Source organism: Antechinus flavipes, chromosome 3 (genome assembly GCF_016432865.1).
Source record: "Antechinus flavipes isolate AdamAnt ecotype Samford, QLD, Australia chromosome 3, AdamAnt_v2, whole genome shotgun sequence".
In the NCBI taxonomy this organism is placed as follows: Eukaryota; Metazoa; Chordata; class Mammalia; order Dasyuromorphia; family Dasyuridae; genus Antechinus; species Antechinus flavipes.
The window spans coordinates 538,987,323-539,011,651 of NC_067400.1; the positions used below are offsets into that span (position 1 = coordinate 538,987,323).

The following is a 24,329-nucleotide window of genomic DNA, read 5'->3' on the forward strand; positions in this document are numbered from 1 at the left end:
AGGACCTAGATTTATTTTACTTGATGCTGTAAAACTATGGAGAAATTATGGATTGTGCTGGACTTTGAGCCAATATAAGGAAAAATTTCCTAACAATTAAACATGATCCACAAACAGAACAGGAAACAAATTTCCATTTACTAAAGATCTTCAAATAGAGATCAGATAACCCATTGTTAGAAATGTTATAGACAGGACTTGGGATCATGAAGAAAAGTTCAAACCCAGTCTTAAACATTTACCAGCTGTGTGACACTCATAGTCACAAACTCTATGGACCTCAAGTTTGCTCACTGTAAAATGGATGGGTTGCACTCAATGATCCTTAAGGTACTTGATAGCTCTAACTTTATGTTTTTATATAAATTCATAATTTGATTAGGAATACAAGGTCCATTCTAGCTCAAAGTTTCTGATTCTATATAGAATTAGAAAAATGGCAATCATCTCTATTGGATTTTGAATCAGAGAGAATAGTTTTAGAGATGCTTATTTCCATATTTCCTTTAGGAGTCAGAGTGCTTTTCACCTTATCCATTCTGGGTTTTTTTAGGTTTATAATTTTTATTTTTCAAGTAACAAGTTTTCTTTTTAATCTATCTCTCCCACTAAAAAAATCACACACACACACACACACATACACACACAAACACACAATACATCATTGTCTAGTAAAATAAGTTCTTATATTAGCCAGCGACAGAAATTTGTATCTTCATGTTAAGTTCATCATCTGTCAGGAAGGAAGTCACATCTTTCATCTTTATTTATTTTAAACCATTTATCATTAGGGGGATAAGAATTCTAAAGTCTTTCAAAGTTATTTTATTATTTAATATTTAATAATGTTGCTACATAAATTATTTTCCTACTTTTGCTCATTTTATTCTGTATCAGTTCAAAAAGATCTCAGTATTTTCTAAAATTGTCTATTTCATTATTTTTTATGACACAACAATATTCCATTACAATTATATACTCCAATTTGCTTAGCTACCCCCCAATAGAAAAACTTCTTAGTTTTCTATTTGGGGCAACCACAAAAAAGTTATTTTTCTATAGATCCCTCTTTTTGATTTCTTTAGGGTACAGGCCTATCAGTGATATAATTGGGTCAAAGTGTATGTAGAATTCTTTAATTTATGGACATAGTTTCAAATTGCCTATTAGAATGGCTGAATCGATTCACAACTTCATCTACAACATACTTGTGTACCTATTTTACTATTGACCTTCCATCATTATTTTCCTCTTTTGTCATCTTTGCTAGTCTTAAGTGTGAAGTAAAATCCCAATGTTATTTTATTTCTCTAATTATTAATGATTTAAAGCATTTTATATGATTGCTCATAATTCAGATTTCTTCTTTGAAAATTGCTTCTTCAACAATTATATATATTTAATCAGTAAAATACTTACATTTAAAACTTTTAAACACCTATATTGAATTACTTGCTATCTAGGGGAGGAGAAGAAGAAGGAAGGGAGGAAGAAAAATATGGAACACAAGGTTTGGCAAGGGTGAATGTTGAAAACTATCTTTGCATGTATTTTGAAAAATGAAGTTATTTTTTAAAAGAAAATTTTCTATTCATATGATTTTACCATTTATCTTTTAGGATATGCATTTTTATCTTATAAATTTGACTCATGGATCTTGAAAATGAAATTTTTATAGAGAGCCTTTTACAAAGATTTCTCCCCAATTACTTGTTTTCCTTCTAAATTTTAACACATTCTATTTTTTGTGTGTAAACTTTTTAATTTTACATCATCAGAATGATCCATTTTATCTTATGTGTCCTCCACTTTTGCTTAGTTATTAAATTTTCACTTTTTCATAAATCTGAAAAAGTAATTTTCTACTTGTTTCTCTAATTGATTTATTATGTGACTTTTTATATTCAGTTGACCACCATAACTACTATAAATGTTCCCACTGCTCCTCTTTGATAAATCACCTTTTTTCTATCTTTGTTAGTCAGCATTTATGAATTTATGTGGCATTCCTCTTTGGGGGGAATTTAATTCCATGAAATGGAGAGAAAGCAAGTTTTATGATCCCATTTTAGAGACTATAAATGAAGGCACTGAGAAATGAAATGTTTTGCCCACGGTCCCAAAATGAGTTTGTGGTAAATCCAGGAAGATAAATCTTAAGACCTTCTCTCTCTTGGACTTAAATTAAAATGTGAAGAATGTGGGAGCCATTTAACATTTAAGGAAAAATAGAAAAACCTTTGGCACAAGGTTAAATACTAAGGAGCTTGTTTAAGAAAAATTGGTACAATTATTTCCATCTTGGGAGTGAATAAATACCTCAATAGCAGAGTAGTATAAATGTAATTTTTTTTTTTTGGCAAAGAGAAACCCTTTTATCTCTTTCCTTTCTCCCCACACATCATTTCAATATTCTTAAAATACCCCTCATTATATATCCTGGGGATTTCATTTCTTTCATATATTTTGTAAGCATTTTGGAGAACGTATGAACAGGCGATAAATTTATCTCACAATCTAACATATCAAGGTCAGTGCCATCCTTTGCACCTTGCAAGCTCCATATGAATAATAATATTCACAGTCTTACTTGTGAAATTATGCTGACAGTCTGGACAAACTCTGGGGGAACTAACTACTATCATTGTGACTCATGCAATAATGCATAGATTCAAATAGGAACTGCCTGACAGTTAAGTCTAGGTGCTTTAGGTGAAAACTTGCATTTTATGGTTCCCTAAAGTAGTTACACTCTAGTTTTAGCTTTGCTTTTCTCCTCATTTTAGCTGTCAGTACTTTTTAAAATATCCCTTCTTCAGAGTTGTTGACAATTTATTTTCTAAGAGTTTAGCTAATAGGGTAGTAGCAACAATTAGGACCCAACTACTTCTCTATTTTCTGACCTATTTTCTGTGGAATGGTTATGGGAACCTGACCGAATCTACCCTGAGCCCCAAATGTGGAAAGTACCTTGCAACAGCTGAGGAAATGGAGCCAGACGCTGTGAGTGTGTAGAAATTCTGAGGGAAAGAACACTAAACTGGTAGTGAGGTCATCAATTCTGTCTAATAACCCAAAAGATAAGTAAATTTAAAAATCCAAGATGTTAGATTTGTAAAATGGGACGACATCATAGAGTGAAGCTCAATTGAGATAATATATACAAATTGTTTTGCAAATTTAAAGCAATATGCAAACACTAGTTAACATTAGCTATTACTCTTAGCACTGAGAAGCATAAGGTATTAGTTCTATTAGCTCTTTCAAAAGTTGCTACCATTCCCTCCTAACTGATAATTTCCTGTATATTTGTCATACATAAAGTCTGAATTTGAAAAAAAAAAAAGGAACAATCTTTTTACAAGTAGTTTCTGCAATTTTTAATTTAATTTGTTCTTTATTTGATCTTGTTATCAAGAGGATCAGATACACTAATGTTTTAATGTATTGATCTCAAGAACTAAAATAAAAGGCTACACTTTGAAATCACAAAATTTGTACCAATTTGATGGATTTCACCTTGACTTTTAGCTCCTGATTCACATTCTCTCCTTCAGAGCTGTTAGAGAGCTCTTAGAGACAGGACTCAGGGAGTCATGGCTTATTTGGTTGATATTTACTGGCAATTGGTTGTATTAAATATCAAGGGGGCAAAGTATCAAGTAACCTAATGCTTACATATAGAATTTTCTCTTAAAATATTGTGCATCACAAAATTCTTTTCTTGGACTTTTTTTTCAGGACTGCTATACAGACTAGCATATCCCTAAAATAGTCTTAGAATCCTTTGCAAAGCTAGATCAATAAAGATTAGAGACCACATTGGAATAAATGAGAAGTTTAATTTGAAAGGACTGTTCAGATTGTTACTGTTAAAAACCATTTGGTCCATGGGGCTATCGTGTTTTCCAAAGCACATTCAACAGGCCTTAATCTTTTCTTTTGGAATTTGTAATTTAAAATAGGTTATAGCCACACAGACAAATATTATACAAGAACAATTCAAGTCAACAAAATTTTATTTAGTACTTTTTGTAAGTGAAGTGTTCAAAACAATGCTAATGTTTAGAAAAGATATCACCTGTGCCTCAATCTAGTAGGGGAATATGACATATATACACAATCTATAAAATATAATTGTATATGTAGTACACAGGAATACCTTCCTCCCCCAGCTCAAAACTTACTAGATATTTTAAGCAAAAAAGATGATATGACCATGTGAACTAATGACATTGAACCTAGCAGTTATGAGGAGAGAAAGGTGCAAGATAAAAAGTGGAGGTGAGAAGAAATGCTATAAAAATTATAATAGTAGATTAGGGAGAGTAATACAGCCTATCCTGGGGTGTATGTTTTTTGGTTTGATTTTTTTAAAGCATGTTTTCCTTTTTAATGTGAGAATAGAGAGGTGGGGATTGAATGAAGAAGAATTGATGACTACATATTAAAGCTGTAGAAGGAACAGTCAAAGACACAAGATTTTGAACATGGCCAACAAGATAAAAGGCAAGCCATTGACAGAAATAGTCATGTAGGAAGGAGAAGCAAATCTTGGAGTCAAGACAATGTATCAGGAAATGAAAGACACTGACAAAGTAATAGCTTAAGTAATATTTCTATTAGATGCATACTGTAGCAAGTGATTCTGGATTGATAAGGAATGGAAAGAAGCCTGTCACACCATTTCCCAGAGGTTTCAATAGTCTTTGGGGAAGGAGTGATAACAGAAGTCTGAAGATAATCCAAAAAAAGAAAGCCTAAAAGTCCATTGAGAGGTGAGCAAATTCAAAGGGGGATTTTCCAAATTATTTAGTGAGTACTGTTATTAGCAGTGAAATCTCACCATATATTTTTTAAAGGAAAGAGAGTTATTTGACAATGCAAACCTGTTTCCTATCTGTATTCTGCTCAAACTCATTTTGCATGCTCTATATAACACAGCTTCCTCCATTAGGAAAATCATCCTATGCTCATCTTTCTTATTACCAAGAATTTTTTCTTCTTTCCCTTGCCAAGGTCTGGTGTGTCAGAATTGTGGACCAACAGATCAGTATCAATGCTAGAAAAGACAGAAATCAAGATGTGCCAGACTTTTAAGGCAGCAATAATGTCATTTGAACTCCAAATCTGTCTGAGAAATGACAAGTAGGTGAATCATATGTAAATTTTATGCAACTATGATTGTGGTCCATTTCCTTTAAGGCATTTGGAAAAAGATCACAGGAAAATCCTATCAGAGATGCCTGAATTAGGGGATCAAGTGATAGGCACCCTGAGTACAAAGTATTGTAATTTTCCACTCTTCTCTCCAGCATGCAAATAGAAGGTAGGGAAAGGCAAGTTCTTAGTGAGATTGCAGATCACATGCATAATTCATTTGTCTACTGAATTTAGTGTCTTTATGTTATCCACACAGAAAGGTTTCTTTTTTCCCTTTAGCTCAGCCAGGCAAGAACAGGAAGAAAATAATGAGAGAAACCTTGTAGCTTGTGCTGGACTAAAAGAAGAATCAATGCTATCACCACAAAACTGTGGCTTTGCTAGTTCCTCAATTTAGCATTTCAGTCCTTCCTTCCTGGAGAAAAAACAACTGAAGTTCTTTAAGAACCATCCTCTTTTTAGCTAGTCAGAGTGACTTCCTAACAATACTGCTCAAATCTTCAACAAAATAATTTTAATGCAAAAGATTTGCATCGATAATGCTAACTTCATTTGTTTTTCCATTCACACTTAAAACATATCCTTTTCCCTTTGAAAAATTTCAAGATACCTACATTTACTTATCCAATAATAGTGACAATAAATAACAGTGGATTGATGGCCAGAAGTATAAAATAATTGTTTTTCCTCATAACTCCTCTGTCCCAGATCTCACAAATGTGATTCCCACAACTAAGCTCATTCTAAAGTGAGACACTACAAAAATGAGATACTACTTTCAAAGGAAAGCTCATTGAGGATGGGTTCCATACATGGCCTAGTATGTGGTTAACTTCAATTTTAGACCTATCAGCATTGAGTACTTAACTAATAACTGATCACAGGATAATAGATTTACAACTGGAAAGGGCCTTAAGAATGCCAGAGATGATGATGATAATAAAGAATAAATATTATACCTGAATGAAATGTGTATATGATTAAATGTCTTTTTATATACAAGTTTGGAGTTAAAATTATATGAATTACTGCTCTCATTTGACATTAATGTAATTTCTGTCTTTTCTAACATTTATACTCAACTAATTATTGTTAACTTGGAGAGCAAAACTAATTAGTTTTTCTTCTTGAAAATAATGCTTAATTTGTGTTCAGCTCAAGAACACCTCAGCACTCTATCTCTGCTTACTTTTCTGGACAAGGAAGGTATCCTGAAACTTGATTAATATGAGACTCATCCCAACCAGAGAATTAGATAAAATAAGAAGGCAACTGTACTAAATTTTGTACAAAGAGAAGGAATTATATTTTGACTGCAGTTGGAGTGAGAAAAAATTTGGGCCTAAAGCAGACATTTAGCTCTATATTTTAAAGAAGTTAAAACTTTTTTTTCTTTAAAGATTGTCTCTCCAAATATCACTTAGGCTAGAAATGCAAGGGCTCTTCATGGGTCTAACACCACTACTTATGAGCACAGAAGCACAGACAATCTATTTCTGATCTGGGTCAATTGGCTTTCCTTAAACATCCTCCCCTTTCCCCACAATTTCCCACCATGCTTAGGGACTCACTACATTGATATCAAACTTAGTATAGACACTCAAGTGGAATAGGATACTGAAGCTTAGAACTCTTGAACCCCCCAAAACAACCAGCCTCTGCCTTCCTCAATTGTTGGGGCTATAGGTGAGTACCAATAACTAGAACCCAGCAATTGAGGAAGACTGAGGATATAGATAAATGGCACCAAACCCAGCACACATTTCACTTTTTGAGCCTCTGTTTCCTCATTTATAAAACAAAGATAATAATCCTTTTACTATCTATTTCACAGAACTATTATGAAGAAAAATGCTTCATAAACCTTGAAATGTTCTGAAAAACCTGAAAATTCTTATTAGGACTTATTATCAGAGGACACTTTGAATTGTCGTTGCTGTAAAGGTAATAGAATCTGCACCATGCAAGTCCGGCCAAGGGTAGAGTATGAACTATAACTGACATAATCAGCCATAGACCCAAGGCAGCAACACAATCATGGAATTAGACAAATTGAGACCTAGGGGCTCACCTAGTGCAACCATCTCATCTTATTGCAGTCTAGAGAAATGATGATTTGCCCAAGGGAACAGAGGGAATAAATTGCCAAGCTGGAAGGCAAACTAAGGTACTTTGGCTCCAAATTCAGTCCTTTTCCAGTTTTATCATACTGACATGAATAACAAGGTATACATAAGGTAAAAGCCACATAACAGTTGAATAGTTTAGTTAAACAAACATAAAACCAGAAATTCTTTTCAACTAAAAGCACAAGCTAGACATATTCATTCCATGTTCTTAACTTTACCATAATACAATTTATCCCACTTCATATTAGATATTATTAGATTAACTAACTAGATTAACAAACCTTACAGAAACCAACATATCTAATTGCTACTTAAAATTAAGAGGAATAACAAAATGGTAAATAATTAGTCCAGGGCCTTCCTCCCTACCCAGAAATCCCTGAATCTAGGAAATAGACACAAAGGGGAGATTAAAAAGTAATCTTGTGAAAGATTCTGTGGCTGGGAGGCAAAGAATAAACACCTGCTTCTCAGCTGCCTTTTATATTATCTTCTATGCTACACACAATTATGAATTGCTGAGAAAAGGAACATAATCCCTACTATTGACCCTACTGAAAATAATGGAGACAACTTTTTAAAAGGAAGATACATCAGAAAAGAAATAAGGAAAGTAGAAGAGAAATCCCATCTTGATGGTGGGTGTTGTGATGGAGGAAGGTTTCTGAGGTCATTAGGTGATGATTTTCCAGTTTTCACTTATAATTCATAACATTTTAACTTCTTAGACATGTGTAGACGTGTGTGTGTGTGCGCGTGTGTGTAATGGGTATGGATAGTCTTTTTACTAAGCATAGCAGATTTATACCTCAATGAAACTCATTCTTACTTTAACAACACTCAGTGTCATGAGACAAAAAAAATGGCCACCCTCTTCTGTAAAGTGCCTTGATAAACTTGATGATCCTATTATTCAGAGAACAGATGTCACCAGCTTACATAAAAGCTTTTCCAGTTCAGGAGGGTATGCCAGAACTTCCATTCTTTGACTTAGCCTTCAAAAACCCAAAGTCCCCTCCACTCCACAAGAGTGGTGGTGGAATGGGGGGAGAATGATCTTGGATTGGCTTTATCTTTTCCTATGAGCTATAAAAAATTTATATCTATCACATGTTTGACTTGAGAAAACAAAGTCAAGAGGAAAAAAAATATGTAGAATTGTTCACATATATTGATATAATTTAGCTAAATAACTGTGGATTCCAATTATCTGTTTTGGTTTTAGACTTATTAGAGATGTGAAAATCCATAATTCATTGAAACAGGCACAGAAAATTGGTATCATTTGCTCAGCCAATAATCAATGGAAGGATGCTAGATGGTAAGGAAATATTTACCTAAGATTTTTGCTGTGAATTTTTCAGTTTAGAGAAAATCCTAAGATTTTCATTTAATAAATGAAAATATTACCTGTAGCTGTTTTCATTTAAATCATCAAAGTCATAATTCACAGTATATTTTAAGGAAAAACGAAGAGATGTGAAAGGGACTTGAAAAAAAGTAAAAATAAAAATAGAGTCCACATGCAAAGGCCTACTATTGTTATTATAATCTTTGTGGACTACAACTCCACAGCAACTATTGAAGATGCTTTAACAAATAATAAATTATTCAATGAACTTCTCTTCCAGCCAGGAAAAAAGATACACTTTATAAACTGGCATAAAATCCCCCAATAAAATTGAATTGGGAATGAACATGTGCGTATGTATATATTAAGGATCTCAAATTCATCATTGTGTGGCACCTACATCTTATTTGTCATTATGATACCATAAATGTTTCTTGATAATTTCAGATGTCTTTAACTCTCAAGTCACCCTCTGTTACTAAAACCTTCAAGTCTATTTAGTCTGGATCAAAGGGTATGGTTCAAAGAGATATCCTTTCTTTCTTATATTTTCTATTCAAGTGAATGAACAAATACAGTTGAATCTAACATTATTGATAAAACTTGTTTAATTCCCTTATTCATCTAAAATAACTCTGAGGCCTTATTTTGAAAGCAATTTGGCAAAAAATAACTGCCAATATTATTGATGATGGTGGAAATAAGAATTTTAAGGAAGGAGAATTAAACCCTTGATCAAGAACAACATTCTTAGGATGTTCCTGAAGGGGCTTTTAATTTTCTCAGTTATTATGCTGAAAACTTATATGAACTACTAATATCTTATTTACTCATGATATTGTGTACACCCACACATAAGTATATGTATATATATATTTATAAATGTGGTATGGACCATGCCGTCAAGGAGATCCAGAAGGTTCACAGTTGATATTCAGTAAAGCTGAAATAGAATAAATTCTAAATTGATCCCTGAACATATGAAGTCTGTCCTTTTATAACTAAAATGTTATTTTAACCCATATAATTTTGTAACTTCCTTGCATTCAACTTTCTCACTTTTCTTCTCCTGCCCATTTATACAGTAAGAACATTGCATCGAAAAGGTATAGTTGAATGAGCACTTCATTGGCAGTTAGAAGACCCAGGTTTTTAGTCTTCCTTCTCACACTGAGAGGCCTTGGAGAAATGTGTAGGCCTCAAAATCATCTGTAAATCTGAAAAGTTTAAAACTAAATCAGAGTTTCTTAACCTGGGGCTCATAAACCTGAATGGGAAAAACAATTACATCTTTATTTCCATTAACCCCAAAATGAAATTTAGCATTCCTTTAAGTTATCTTAAAAGATAATTTTGAGGAGTTCATCGACTTCCCCAGATTGCCAAAGTTATCCATAACACTCAAAAAAAGGTGAAGAACCCATGGCTTAGATGATAGCTATGGGGAAAATGGATTGATTTAAGGCTGATGGGACTGGGAGAAACCATGATAGCAACAGATGGGCCTTTTAAGTTGGACTGCAACTTACCTAGTGAAAGTACTCAGAGAGGGAGTAGATCATGGGAAGATTAGTAAGACCCTCTCCCAGGGTCCTTCTTTCAAGCTTTTGCCATTTGTTATTATTTGCTTTCCTTGCCATTTTGTACAAAACTGTTGCTTTTTGTCTTTAAATTTTCTTGAGAGTTTCCTCTAAGAAATCTTGTTAAGGATTATATTTTCATATCATTGGATGAGACAAGTCAATAAAGGTTTTACACATAATTAAATTTGATATATAATACCAGCTCCAAAAGATTCAGTTTATCATGTCAATACAGATGCCCAATTCCAGTCCTAACCATTCTGCTGAATTCCAATCTCCCATGACCAATTGACTTTTAGATATCTTGAACTAGATGTCTCCCAGGTATCTTAAATTTATTTTGTCCAAAATAGAACTCATTATCTTTCTCCCAAAACTTTTCTCTCTTCTGAATTTCCCTATTATTGCTGAAGATAATACCAACTTCTCAGTCATACAAGTGCCAAATCCTGACATTATCTTTCATTCCTCATTCACATTCCTCTAGGGAGGAAGTGAGGCTGATGAATTTGCATAGCTCTCCCTCATTTAAATCCAGTTTACTCACATGTCATGGCATTATCTCCTTGATGTCATGGTCTTTTTGGAGAACAAAGAACAAACACAACTACTACCTGATCTACTGTCAAATCTTGTCATTTCTACCTTTGATATAGCTCTTGTATATGTTTCCTTTTCTCCCATCATATAGCCAGCAACTGGGTTGCAGACCCTTACTGCCTCATACCCAGGCTACTGCAATAAACTTCTGGTTAGTTTCTCGGCTTCAAGTCTCTCCTAACTCTACTCCATCTCCCACTGCTTGCCAAAGTGATTTTCTTCAAATTCAGGTATGATCATGTCGTTCCTTCTACCCAAAGAATTCTAGTGGCTATTACCTGGCAGGATCAAACAGAAAAGATTTTTGAGGGCAAGAAATTGTTTTTTGCGTTTCTATATTGCTAGCATTTAGCATAGTATCTGGCCCATTGTAAACATTTAAAAAATACTTTTTGACTGAATGGAAATAGCATCACAAGAGTCAACTGAACTAAACAAAGTTTACAGGGAAATTAGGAAGAAGGAACTTCAGAGTGGTTGAACATAAGGGCAGATAACAGGGGAATGAATCTCGTTCCTTAGACTAAAGATTAGAGTTGAAGATTGTATGGAGAAGACCAGTAGCTACAAATCTCCAAATGGGCAAAAGGCCAGACAGTATATCAAAGGCAGTCCAGAAGGATCAGTAAAAATGATTTTGATGAGAATAAGCATATGATTCCAAAATAGCTTTAGATAAGAACATGGATTGGTCATCAGGCAAATTATTTTTGACACATTGAGATAAGGAGGAGGCAGCACTAAACTCTAAGGTTTCCTTCAAGCTGCACATTTGTAGAATTCTATAAATTACTAATACTGATGACCTTAATTACTCCTTCACATACCCATAAATTTCATATTCATTAACATTTTTCCTATGAAATATGATAAGCGCATTTTAGTTTTCCTGAATCTATAATTTGCTGGGATTTATTAGGGCCAATACTCTTCCAGACTTTCTTCTATCTTTTCTAATAAGGCCCAAAAAAGTTCTTGGAGACTTGTAGGACATAATCTGATAGTCACATTCTAAAATGTTCTCAGAATATCTCTGGGATCTCTTTTTGATTAGATTAGATTCCATGTCTTTATTTCACAGTTAGTTCTACTAAAATTCTTCCCAACAGTTTGATTGGCTTAATGAAAACAAACTTAAAATCAAGATTTGTGTGTGTGTGTGTGTGTGTGTGTGTGTGTGTGTGTGTGTGTGTGGTCCCCTCTATAAGTTGTCAGGGAAAAAGTCACTTTAGAGAAACATAATTCTTCAAATGATGAAAATGAATTTGAGTATTAACAAATAGATCTCTTTCTAACACTAATAGCAAGCTTATCATCTGTCAAATTTTTAAACATCAGTGAGTACTCAATATTGTTTGAGGACAATTATTTAATTTATTTAAGGAAATCCATGCCTTTTATGTATCTGGACCAACTTATATATCTGACCTTCAAAGAAGTATCCTTTGTAATTCAGAGCTTTTCCTCCTAATTTTATCCAACTTTTCATGTATGTGTTGTACAGAATGCCTTAAAACTCATGGAGAAAACAGTGAAATTGAGGAATATACAGCTCTTCTAAAGGAGATTAATGGAAAAAAGATGCTTCTAGCTATTCATAGGTATCGAAGGTATCCATTAATAATTCTGGCTTAGACTAAACAGTTGAAATAATCACAATCACAGTGTCAGTATCATATTTCAAGATGTCCACATGGGAAAAAATTCATTTCTTAGAAAAAGTCAGAACCATAAAAGCTAAAATTAAACCATCCTGTTGGTGCAATATGTACCACAATCTTAACAATCCCTCTGTATCTATCTTTAAAATATTTTAGCATCAATAAAGCCCTGTCAGTAGCATCTCCAAATAAGGAAGATATGTGAAAATACAAGTCTAAAAAATCCATTTCAGTCTTGCTCTAAACAATTCAAGTGGTGCTCCCACCCACCAAATTTCCTCTAAAACCATCTGCACCCACTCTGAGACCCATCCTGGGCTGTTAGACATTTACCACAAATTTCCTGTGCAGTTAAACTGCTGTACTGCTTGCTTGGACACCGTTCTAAGCAATGACAGGTGGTGCCATCTTTATTACCTTACCCTTCTACTGGCCCACCCACCCAAGCAAAAAGTCCTTAGAAATAGAGTGAATTCATTGGTACCAACATGATAAGACATTGAGGGAAGAATGACTTAAAAGAATGAAAAATTACCTTGTGTAAAAAAAAAGCTGTAGACAGCACTGGCGGTTGAGTAGAGACCCTTCTTTTCTGGTCTGTAGAACTACTCTGCTGTCAAACCCTGTATGTGGTCTAAAGACAGGAAGTGAGTTCGGTGACAAATCATCATTCAGGAAGAAATAGATTTTGACTTTATAAGGACATTTTACTTACTTTTTTCTTCACATCACCCTCCCTATCACAAATCACCTGACAGGGCAGGTCTCACTGAAATGTAGAAGTCCCCTACCACTTCTTCATAAGCATTTTTCTCTCTCTCCTTTACTTTCTTTCCTGCCCTAAGCCTGTTTCTCATAGGCATGCAGATTCTTGCGCCTTTCATGATAAGAAAGGCAACTTTTACCATGCTACTCTGTAGTTCTTATTTTAACCACTGGTATAGTGGCGTTGCTTACTTGCCCGCCTCAGCCTTGACATCCCTTTCCCTCCCACCTCAGGAGCAATCTACTTTCTGACTGAGACTTAGTGGTCTCTTTAAGAAGATAACCTAAGGGAAGTTTAGGCTTCCATCTAAGCCTGAGGCATTATTTACTCATTTCTTTTATTTATAATGCTACCTCTGCCCTCACTTCTAACGAGTTCATTTAACCCAAACACGACTTAAATTATTTAGAAGTTTCCTATAAAGATTAGCATTAGGTAACCAAGACAGCTATCTCAGCTAAATTGGTGACAACATTCCTTCACACAGATCATAAACAAGCAGGAAGAAAAAACCAAACTTTTTTTTTTCAAAATTACAGTTAAGGAAAAATATGTTTACCAGGAGGCTTTCTTGGAGGCAGAAAACTATTCAATGTTATATCTATGTACACATACACTGATCATGTGCAACACATGAAATTTCATATGAATGGAGCTCATATCCTATAAGCTTACATTTATATAAAATAAAATAAATTTAGATTCACTTTTGTTTTGCTGTAATGAAGACAAAAGCAAAAAAGCAGAACCTCTTAAACTTGTCAAATGAAAACTTATTGGTTCACCAATTAGAACCATTCAAGAAGGTACTTAATATGAGGGTGATTTTTTTCCCTCTGTCCACTTGAGAAGACAGTATAGTATTTATTACAGAGCTACATTTTCCCTAGTATCTAATGTATTCCCAGAAGTATCTTACATTGGGTAGGCATTTCAGAAGGCAAACCAATGTTTTAAACTACCAGAGAACAAGTGCTTTATACAGTAGGGAGGCTTTGTTGAATTTCACAGAATTAGAGAAAATGAGGATTGGAAGGAACCTACTCAACCCAATCATCTAATCCAACTTGAAAGGACTACCAACAATAACATACATACCTAGCAAGTGATTATCCAGCTTCTGCCTGCAAACCTCAAAAAGGGAGACTCCATCAACTCTCAAGGAAACCCATTCCACTTTGAGAGAGCTCTAAATGGGAGGTTTCTTTATTTCACAATTTGCCTTTTTACACTTTCACCTTCTGCTCGTTTCTGCTCTTGGGGATCAATGATGAAGATATAATTCTGCATTACCCCCAAAAACAGCCCTTCTTGAAAACAATTATCATATGGCTCATGTGCCTTTTTTTTTTTTCCAGGGTAAACATTCCCAGTTCTTTCAACCAATCCTCATATGACATGGACTCAAGGCCTTTTGCTGTTCTAGTTATTTTGGACACTCTCCATCTTATCAATGTCCTCCTTAAACTGTTGGTGCCCAGAATTGAACACAATACTCCAAATGAGGTCTGATGAGGACAGAGGACAAGGGGACTGTCATCCTCAGCCTCTTCAAGAAGAAAGGATGAACAACAAGAGTGGGACGATTACCTTCCTATTTCTGGAAGCTATGCCTCGTTTAATCTAGTTCATGATCTAAAGAGTTTTAGCCTTTTTGGCTCCTAATTTATGTTAAACTTTCAGTCCACTAAAACCATCAGATCTTTTTCAGGCTTCTAGGTAGTATAATGGATAAAGTAATGGACTCAGAATCAAGATAATTTGAGCTCAAATCCTGCCTCAGACACTTAGTACCTATGAGGCATTGGGCAATTCATTTAACCTGAGTTTCAATTTCCTCATGTGTAAAGTGGGGATAATATCACTTTACAAGCTTATCTGAAGGATTAAGTGAAATATTTGTAAAGTGTTTTTACAAATACTAAAACTATATATAAATGCTATTATTATTGTCCAAATTTCTCCCATCTTGTGCTGGGAAAGTTGATTTTTTTAATAAATTTTTAAATTAGATTTAACCTGTTGCCCTTGTGAGGGTTCCTATCCTGAATTACATGCACTTATTTTTGAATATTTTGGTAAGATGAGCCTACCTTCTATGTCTTATCCAAATTGTTGGTAATCATATTCAGCAATATAAGGCTGAGCCCTGGGGTGGTTTACTAAAGACCTCTTGCTATGTTGATTTTAAAACATTAAACAACTACTTTCTGAATCCAGCCAGCCAGCAACCTCTGAATCATAACACTATCTACTCCATATATTTCCATCACTTTCACAATGATACTACAAGATACCAAAAGCTTTGCTAAAAATAGAGATAGACTACATTCACAGTATTCAACTCATTAACAATCCTGCCCAAAAAATGGAATTCAGTTTAATTTGTCATGAAATTAATTAAGGAATTTAACAAGTTCTTGATAAACAGATAAAGTTCTTTATCATCACCTCTTCCCTTTCTAGATGTTTATTAATGATGTCTTTAATGATAAGTTCTAAAATGTTACCCAGAAACAAAGTCATACTCATTGGCCAATGTTTGTAGAATCTTAACAGAGAAGATCCTCCAGGTTTCTTGAATTCTCCTGTTTCAATGATCTTTGAAATATCACTGACAGAATCCCCACAATCAGCTATGTCAAGTCTTCCAGAACCCAACATTGTAGTTCATCTAGGACAGGTAACTTGAATTTATCAAGGGCAGTTTAGTGTTCTATTACTATCTCCTTCCTTATCTTGGTATCAACTCCCTATTAGTCATTTGTTGACAAATTGCTGAATTTGTTAAACTAAATTCATGTATCACACCCACTTACTAAACAAACTACAAAATAATAGATGACTTATCCAACATATTCAAAGATGATGATTGATTTTTTTGCATTTAAAAAAAATTCTGAACTTAGCAGAAATCAAATAAAATAAGTTTTTCCATATACAAAATTGAATATAAAAAGAAGACTGTACATAAAGCTTGTAAATTAATATTTAGTGTATGCAATAAATTATTAACTAAGAAACTCTAGCAGTAATGTACTAAATGGTGACCTACTGACCTAAAGAGTTAGTGCTTTAGAGTTACTGTGGAAACTGAGCACATATACCTAAATAGCCTTTGTCTGGTTCTGTACTTTTGTGGATTCAATAATGAACAAGTCCAATATAGTTTTTTGGTAAAGAAGAATATTCTCTACTATAAAAAGCAATCTTCTGCATCTACTTGTGTCTACATATCTTAAGATTTGGGTAACCTGTAAAGGAAACCACATGCAGAAACTTAAGACAAAAAATAAAAACAAAGATTTTAGCAGTGAATATGCATTTATTAAGTGACTACTATGGATTAGGCACTCTGCTAAACACTGATAGAACAATGAAAGGCAAAGCACAATCCCTCCTTTCAGAAGTTCAGGGTCTAATGAGGACATTGACAATTATTTGCAAATAAAATATAATAGGATAAATGGAGACTATCTGCAGAGGAAAGTCACTGTTATTAAGAGGGATCAGGAAAGACTTTTCATAGGAAATGGGATTTTAGCTAGGACTTGAAGGAAGCCTGGGAAATCAGCAGAGATGAAAAGAGAATTTAACATCACCCTCAGAAACCTGCAAGTCTTTTTCACCAGCCATATCTTTAGAACCCACTATACCAGAGTTTGTTAGGGAACTGATGGATAGAACTCTGGGCCTGGAGTCAAGAAAACCTGAGTTCAAATATGACTTCAAACACTTATTGTATCTATATACCCCCAGCAAGTCCCTTAATCTTTGTTTGCTTTAATCCACTGAAGAAGAAAATATAAAGTCCACTCCAGAATTTTTCCAAGAAAACCCATGGATAGTGTGGTACCTAGGCTCACAAAGACTCAGATATGACTGTATAACAACAATAACAAAGCTTGCCCTCTCAATAACAACAATAACAAAGCTTGCTCTCTCATTGCTGTTTTCTCTATTCTTGTTGGTAGAATGATCACTGGGATAAGCTACGAATTGCCAAAGATTTGACTTGCAAATTCAAGCTAATTTCAAAGAAACTAGAAGCTGTATGATGTTGTACAAGTCACTTAAGTTACCTGAATAATTAATTACTAACAAATAGTTATAACTTTACAAGTCTGGCCCATTTCTTAGGACATGAATTTTTTTTTAAATGAAGCCTATTATTAAAGCACTGCTCTCCTTGAAAATTAACAATAATTTAGTGCCAATAAAAGAGGTTTTGTATTATTAATAAATGAAAATGTTAACTTCATCTATTTCATGTTTCATGACATATATCACATTAATATGATAGTGCATTTATATAATATATACATATATAATATATAATAATAATATAATAAATACACTAGGGATACATGACAATTTTTTTATTGTTGGAGTGATTAAGCAAACAAATTTAGATACCCCCAGCCTAGAACCCACTGTTCCAAACTTCCTCACTATCATCAACCATCAAGTCCCGAGCCACCCTCACCATTGGCAAAGACTGAGAAGATCCAGGCTATCAGGTTTGAATTGTACTGTCTACACCTTCCTTTAAGCCCTCAAAATGTTTATTCTCTTAGCATGCTTTCCAGTCCCAGAAGAAAAAGTGTGTCCCTCTTCTTTTCCAAAGTTTGACTTTGGAAACCTTTAACCATCAACTTGTGAGCTCAATTCTATATCTACCCACTCTCTCAGGCACCTTTTTTGTTTGATGATTCCCTATTATCCAATGTTTTCATTTTCTCCCTTTCCCTCTCCAGTGGTTTTTTTCTCTGTATATTCCCCAAATCTCCTATTAATTTTTTTAAAAAAAGAATTTCTATTAAACATTATTGCTTTTATTTATGACTCAATTCTTTTTTCCTTTCAAGGACACATTCTGCTTTTCAAATGAGTAACTTCTGCCTACATTTACTTATCACCCATAAAACCCACTAATTACTGTCTTGTCATCTTGTTTTATTGTTCAAATAGAAAATGAGCTTGAAGGCCACCATTGATTGGCCACCTCATAAACTCTATATCCTACTGCTAGTGTCAAAAACTTGATGACATTTTTTGATCTCAGACATTCTATCTTTTCACTTTTTTTCTTTTTTTTTCCCTGAGCCTAAAGACTTAGCCAAGGGCAGTTAGGTAGCATAATGAATAGAGTGCTGGGCCTGCATTATGATGACTCATCTTCCTGAGTTCAAATATGGCTTCAGATACTTACTAGCTGTGTGACCCTGAGCAAATCACTTAAACCTGTGTGCCTCAGTTTCCTCTTCTGTAAAATGAACTGGACAAAGCAATAGCAAGTAACTATATTGTTACTAAGAATGGGATCATGAGTCAAACATAACTGAAAACAACTGAATGGAAAAGACTTGATTCACTTGTTCCTTGGTTCATTTCCACCATTCACTTTTTTCACATATACTCTGCTATTTCCCTCTCCTACAATGAAACACTTCTTTACATTAATATGTATTTAATTAAATTTAGGCTTTCTAAGGGTTTTTCTTCTAATGACTATGGGCAAATAAGCAGGTATGTAAATCAACTTATTAAAATGAAATTTATTCAAGGCCTAATAATAATGTGAAACCCAACTAATGGTACACCAAATAGAGCCCCTGGACCTGTAGTCAAGAAGACCTGTGGTTCAAATTCAGCCCCTGACACATAACCAGCTATGTCAATCTGGACAATTCATTTACCTTCTACCTCAGTTTTTTATTTGTAAAGTGGAAGTGCTAATAGCACTGACCTTTCCCCCTGTCAGAGTTGTAAGGATAAAAAGATAAAAGAGTTACAAAGCACTTTGCATGGCTTATGTAAATGCTATTTTAAAAAAATTATTCATGGGCATATGAATGTCATAAAGCCTCTACTTTTTTAACTTGAGTTCTCTGACTGACTCATATTTCCTGTTCATATCTTGATAGTCAGCTTTCTTGTGAGGAAACCCTAATTACAAAAAAAGGAAAAAAGAATTTTAATAAACAATGACTTCTTATCCTAAAAATAAGAAACCTAATGTCTAGACATAGATTTACTTGATTGTCACAGCTTAGAGCTCACATTCCTAGTCTTTGCTTTCAAGCCTTTTGTTCTGTTTATGTAGGATATGAAACCAAAAAACTCAGGTTCATAAGTCCAATGTAAATGAGTCTATACTGAAGCTGGTTCCTGATGTGGATTCCCAGATATTATTTGAATTCGATTGCTATTTGGGTACTGACATCACTCTTCCTGGCCCTAGGATGTCTGTTCTTTTCTCCAGCAACCACACTTGCATTTCTGGGTCCTATTTCTGGGCCCCTACCTGATAGAGACATTGCTTTCCCTTGCTCCTCAAAGATTTCTCCTCTGGCCTTCAGGCTAACCTGTGCTAATCTTCAAGTTGTCTACTTTATCTTCTTCATAGCTGATTTTCTTTAAGTCTTCAGGAAGTCCTCTCCCTTTCCCCTTGATCACTTCCTTTTCCAATTGAATTTACTTTAATTATATTCACTTTACCTATTACTAAAGCTGGCTCTACTCTTAAGCTAGCTAGCATGCCAACAACCTTGAGAGATAGGGTGCTATTATCCTGATTTTTATCGATGAGGAAACTGAGGCTCACAGTAGTTAGTTAAATGGCTTGCCCAGAGTCACACTGAGTTCTTCTAGTGCTTCTAAGGTCCATTCTAGCTTTAAATCTATCTAAGATTGTATAATTTATAAACTCAACCTATTTCCCCAAGTTATCTTTGATGACTCACTTTGATATCTTCTTCCAAACTGACTCTTGGAAAAATAATTCCTTCTACCCATGGACTGATTCCAGACTGATTTCTGCATCATTATTAATTTTATCCAGTGGACAGAGACTAACTCTGGACTCAGGAGCTGAATTCAAAGACTGTTTTGGCAACTTTATAATGTAAGTAATCTTGGGAAAGTAATTTAACTTCCTCAGTTCTTAGTTTCCTCATTTGTAAAATGAGAAGGTTTTGCTAGATAGCCTTTAAAGTTCATTCTAGCTCTATATCTGTGATCCTATGATCCATCTTTATATCAGTTTCTGAGGAAGTATATTACTCTGAAACCCCACTTCCTTCTGTACCTTCTGTAATCACTCTCCCTCTTCCTGTCATTTTTAGTCTCTTCTTATTTACTAGCATCTTCCTCACTACCTACAGCCCAACTTTCATGTGTCCTTTTCAAAAACAACTCTTTATTTGGCCATCTTTATTTCATTACTGTCCTATATTTTTTCATCTATATCATAGCAAAACTCATTGTTATCTACATCCATTGACTCATTTTTTTCATTATTCATTCATTTCTCAAGCCCAGGCCATCTGATCCCACTGTTTTCATAGAGTTAGGCAATAATCTCTTAACTTGCACATCTGAAAGCTTTTTCACAGTCTTCCTTGACCCCTGTGCTATTTTTAACATGCTGACTATCATTGTTCCTCTTTTCTTTTCCTTGGCATTCATGATACTGTTCTTTCCTATAGTTTTCTTGTCTACCTACTCCTTACCAAGTTTTCCTTGATGAATCTTCATTTATCTCCTGCCCCCCAAAGCATGAAGGATTCCCTAAGATTCTGTTCTGGCCCTCTTTTCTTACTTCTCTTCTCCCTTGACCTCATCTACTCCTGGAGCTTCAATTATCTTTACAAAAGTGATCCTCAAATTTATACACCCTAATCTCTAATTTTAATCTCTACCTTTAATTACAGGTCTGGATTTGTAACTGTTTCCTAAACATCTCTTACCTGCTCTTTTTTTAGGCCTTCAAAACTGAATATATCCAAAGTAAAATTCATTATCTTCTCTCTCTTCCCCACAAAACCATTACAATCCTTCAATTTACCCTACTGGTACTGAAGGTAACTACTATTCTTGAGGCCGGCTAGATTCATAACCTTAGCCATCTCTAGCTCTTCTTCTTTCATTCCCCATTTCCATTCAGTTCCCAAGCTCTTTCAAGTCTCTCTCTCCATCAATGCATTAGTCCCTTTCTCTTGTTTCTCTCAGCTACTATCCTAATTCTTCAGGTTCTTTTCATGTCTTACCTATTTCAGCCTTTTCATTAGTCTCCCTCCTTTCTTCAGACTATCCTCCACACTTTTCCCTAAGGCCCAGATTTAACAACATCAGTCCCCTTTTCAAAAACATTTAGAGTCTCCCTATTATCTGTAGGATAAACACAAACTTTTAAGCCTAACAATCCCTTTAATCTGGATCCAACTTACCTTTCCAATCTTATTTCAAATTACTCTACATTCTGGCCAAACTGGACAAGTAACTGTTTTCTGAATGCAACATTCCATCTGTGATTTCTATGCATACAAACTGTCCCCCATGTCTGGAGTTCTTGTCCTCTTCATCTCCACCTTTCAGAATTTTTCTCTTCCTTCATGGTACTGTCTCCTTACTGAAGAGTACCTTCGTTCCCCCAGTTGCTCATTCTCTCTCTTTCCTCAAAATTGTATGGACTGAATCTCATTGTTATTAATATTTCACTGGCATTTCATTGGTATGGCAATTTCTGGTGAAGTTTAGCAGCTGTTCTCAACCTTAGGCTTGGAGAGATGTCTGGAGCACCTGACATTTGACTTGTCCAAGATCACACAGATGATATGTTTCAGAGGTAGAACATGAATCAAGGCCTCCTTAAGCTCTTTCCCTGATATTTGCATTATATAGTTAGGACCATAGACTTAAGATTGAAAAGAAACCTGGAGATTCTCAAGTCCAGCTGTATAATTTTATAGATGAAAAAAACTGAGAACTAGAGAAATAAAGTGACTTCCTAAGGATATAAAGCTAGAAAGTAACAAGAACTGGTATTATTGTTGTTGCTTGTCCTTCCTTTTCTCAAAGAGGATCATGACATCTGGAAGGTGATACCATGACATGCAAGTGAATTGGATTTAAATGAGAGCTGTGAAAGGTCACCTGTTTCACTTTCCTTCCAGAGTCATCTGAGTTTGGTGGCAAGATATAGATTAGGAGGAATGGAGATGGCCTGAATGAAATGGGAGACCTTGGTCTTTTTAAGCTAATGTCTTCAAGAAGTTTCAGTTCAATTGAGGCTGTACCCATTCAGTGATTAAAGCTGGGTAGCAATTGAGGCAAAGAATCACTTCTTTAGCTAGTCCAAAAAAAATCTAAATGAATGAATGAGTGAATGAATGAATGAATCTATTTAAGGCTCCTTACTCCAAATCTAGCATCCTTTAATAGAACTCTTCTCCCTCAACTATTTATATGTTGGATTTCTTCTGGTTTTGTATCCTCCAGCACTCAGCATAGTGCTTTGTACATAGTACATAAATATTCTCTAAATTGAATCCTATTAGGATCATAAATGATAAACATAAAAGTCAAAGAACTTTAGTCCACATAAAGTACACGTTCTCTCCTCATACCTATACTACTGATATGGGGTAGTGGCTTAGTATTTTTTATTTTTTTAATTTTATTACTTTTTTATTTAGATAATTAAAAAATTATTTTAAACACACATTGCTTTATGAATCATGTTGAGAAAAATCAGAGCAATAGGAAAAAAAAACATGGGAAAGATAAAAGAAAAAGGAAAAAAGAAGTGAACATAGCATATGTTGATTTACATTCAGTCTCCTTAGTCCTTTTTCTGGATGCAGATGGTATTTTTTGTCCAAAGTCTATTGGATTGCTTTGCATCACTGAACCACTGAGAAGAACCGAGTCTTTCATAGCTGATCATTGCACATTCTTCTTGTATTTTGTACAATATATTCCTGGTTCTGCTTGTTTCACTTGAGTATCTTTACATGAGTAAACCTTTCCATGCCTTTCTGAAATCAGTTTGTTCATTATTTTTTATAGACCAATAATATTCCATTACCTTCATATACCACAATTTGTTCATACATTTCCCAATTGATGAGCAACCTCTCATTTTTGAATTCTTTGCTACCACAAAAAGAGCTGCTACAAACATTTTTGCTCAGTTTTAAAGTCAGGTAACCCTGGATTCAAATCCCATTTCTGTCACATTCCATAGATAAATCATATAACTTCTTAGTGCCTCCATGAAACTTTCTAAGACTGAACTCCATTGGTGGAGAGAATTTCCACACCAGAAGTTTCCTATGGCAATAAAATCACAAGTCTAGTCTCTTTGTACCTTTCAACCCATTCTACAAACCACCTCCTGATTACTCTTCCCAAAACACAGCTAGATGACCACAATATACATATATGTTTGTATATATACGTGTGTGTGTATGTATTTTTATGGTTCAGTCATTTTAGTTGTATCTGACTCTATTACTCCATTTGAGGTTTTCTTGGCAAAGACACTGGAATTTCTTTGTCCAGCTTATTTTATTTAGTTGAGGAAACTGAGGCAAACAGAATTAAAGAGACTTTTGTCCAGGATCAAATATCTGAGATGAGATTTGAACTCAAGAAGATAAGTCTTCCTGACTCTAGACCTGGAACTCTACCACTGTGCCACCTAGATATGTATAGGTAGGTAGAGAGATAGACATACAGAGAGACAGAGACAGACACAGAGAAATGGATAGAGAAATATATATATGCTTAGATGCATGTACAAATTTAGATATGTGACTTTCCAAGGACAAAAAGCTAGAAATTAGCAAGAGCTAATATTTAGGGCCCCTGACCCCAAATCTAGCATCCTTTGATAGTACCATTCTCCTTCAGCTATTTACATGTTGGATTTCTCTTGTCTTTTTATTTTTTGTTTTGTACTTTTAAAAAACTAATTCTGTGTGTGTGTGTGTGTGTGTGTGTGTGTGTGTGTGTATAAAAGTGAGAGTGTATGTGTATACATATAGATACATCTTAAATCTTCAGGAAGCCTCCCTACTGATTTCAATATTTAGTGATTTCTCTCTTCCCCAAATTTAAGTTACTTGTTTTCTCTACCTATGGAAGTTAATGATCTTTTGAATTGTTATACCTCTTTACAACCCTTTGTACCAACAAAGGTGACTAAAAGGAATATATGTAACAACCATTAAATGCTTACTGTATACAAGGTACTCAACAAAGAATTCTGGAACTTCAGAACTGCCTCTA

General features: G+C 34.5%; 1 protein-coding gene across 1 annotated transcript in view; it reads right to left on the minus strand.

Moving 5' to 3' along the window:
• Positions 1-13,434, minus strand: part of LCP1 (lymphocyte cytosolic protein 1) — a 60,095-nt gene extending 46,661 nt beyond the window's left edge. Inside the window, exons 1-2 of the mRNA XM_051987306.1 lie at positions 13,203-13,434; positions 13,023-13,121 (exon numbers count right to left, since the gene is read on the minus strand). The gene's annotated coding sequence lies outside the window, so the exon portion shown is untranslated. The remainder of the gene's footprint in view (positions 1-13,022; positions 13,122-13,202) is intronic.
• Positions 13,435-24,329: the final 10,895 nt, after the last annotated feature.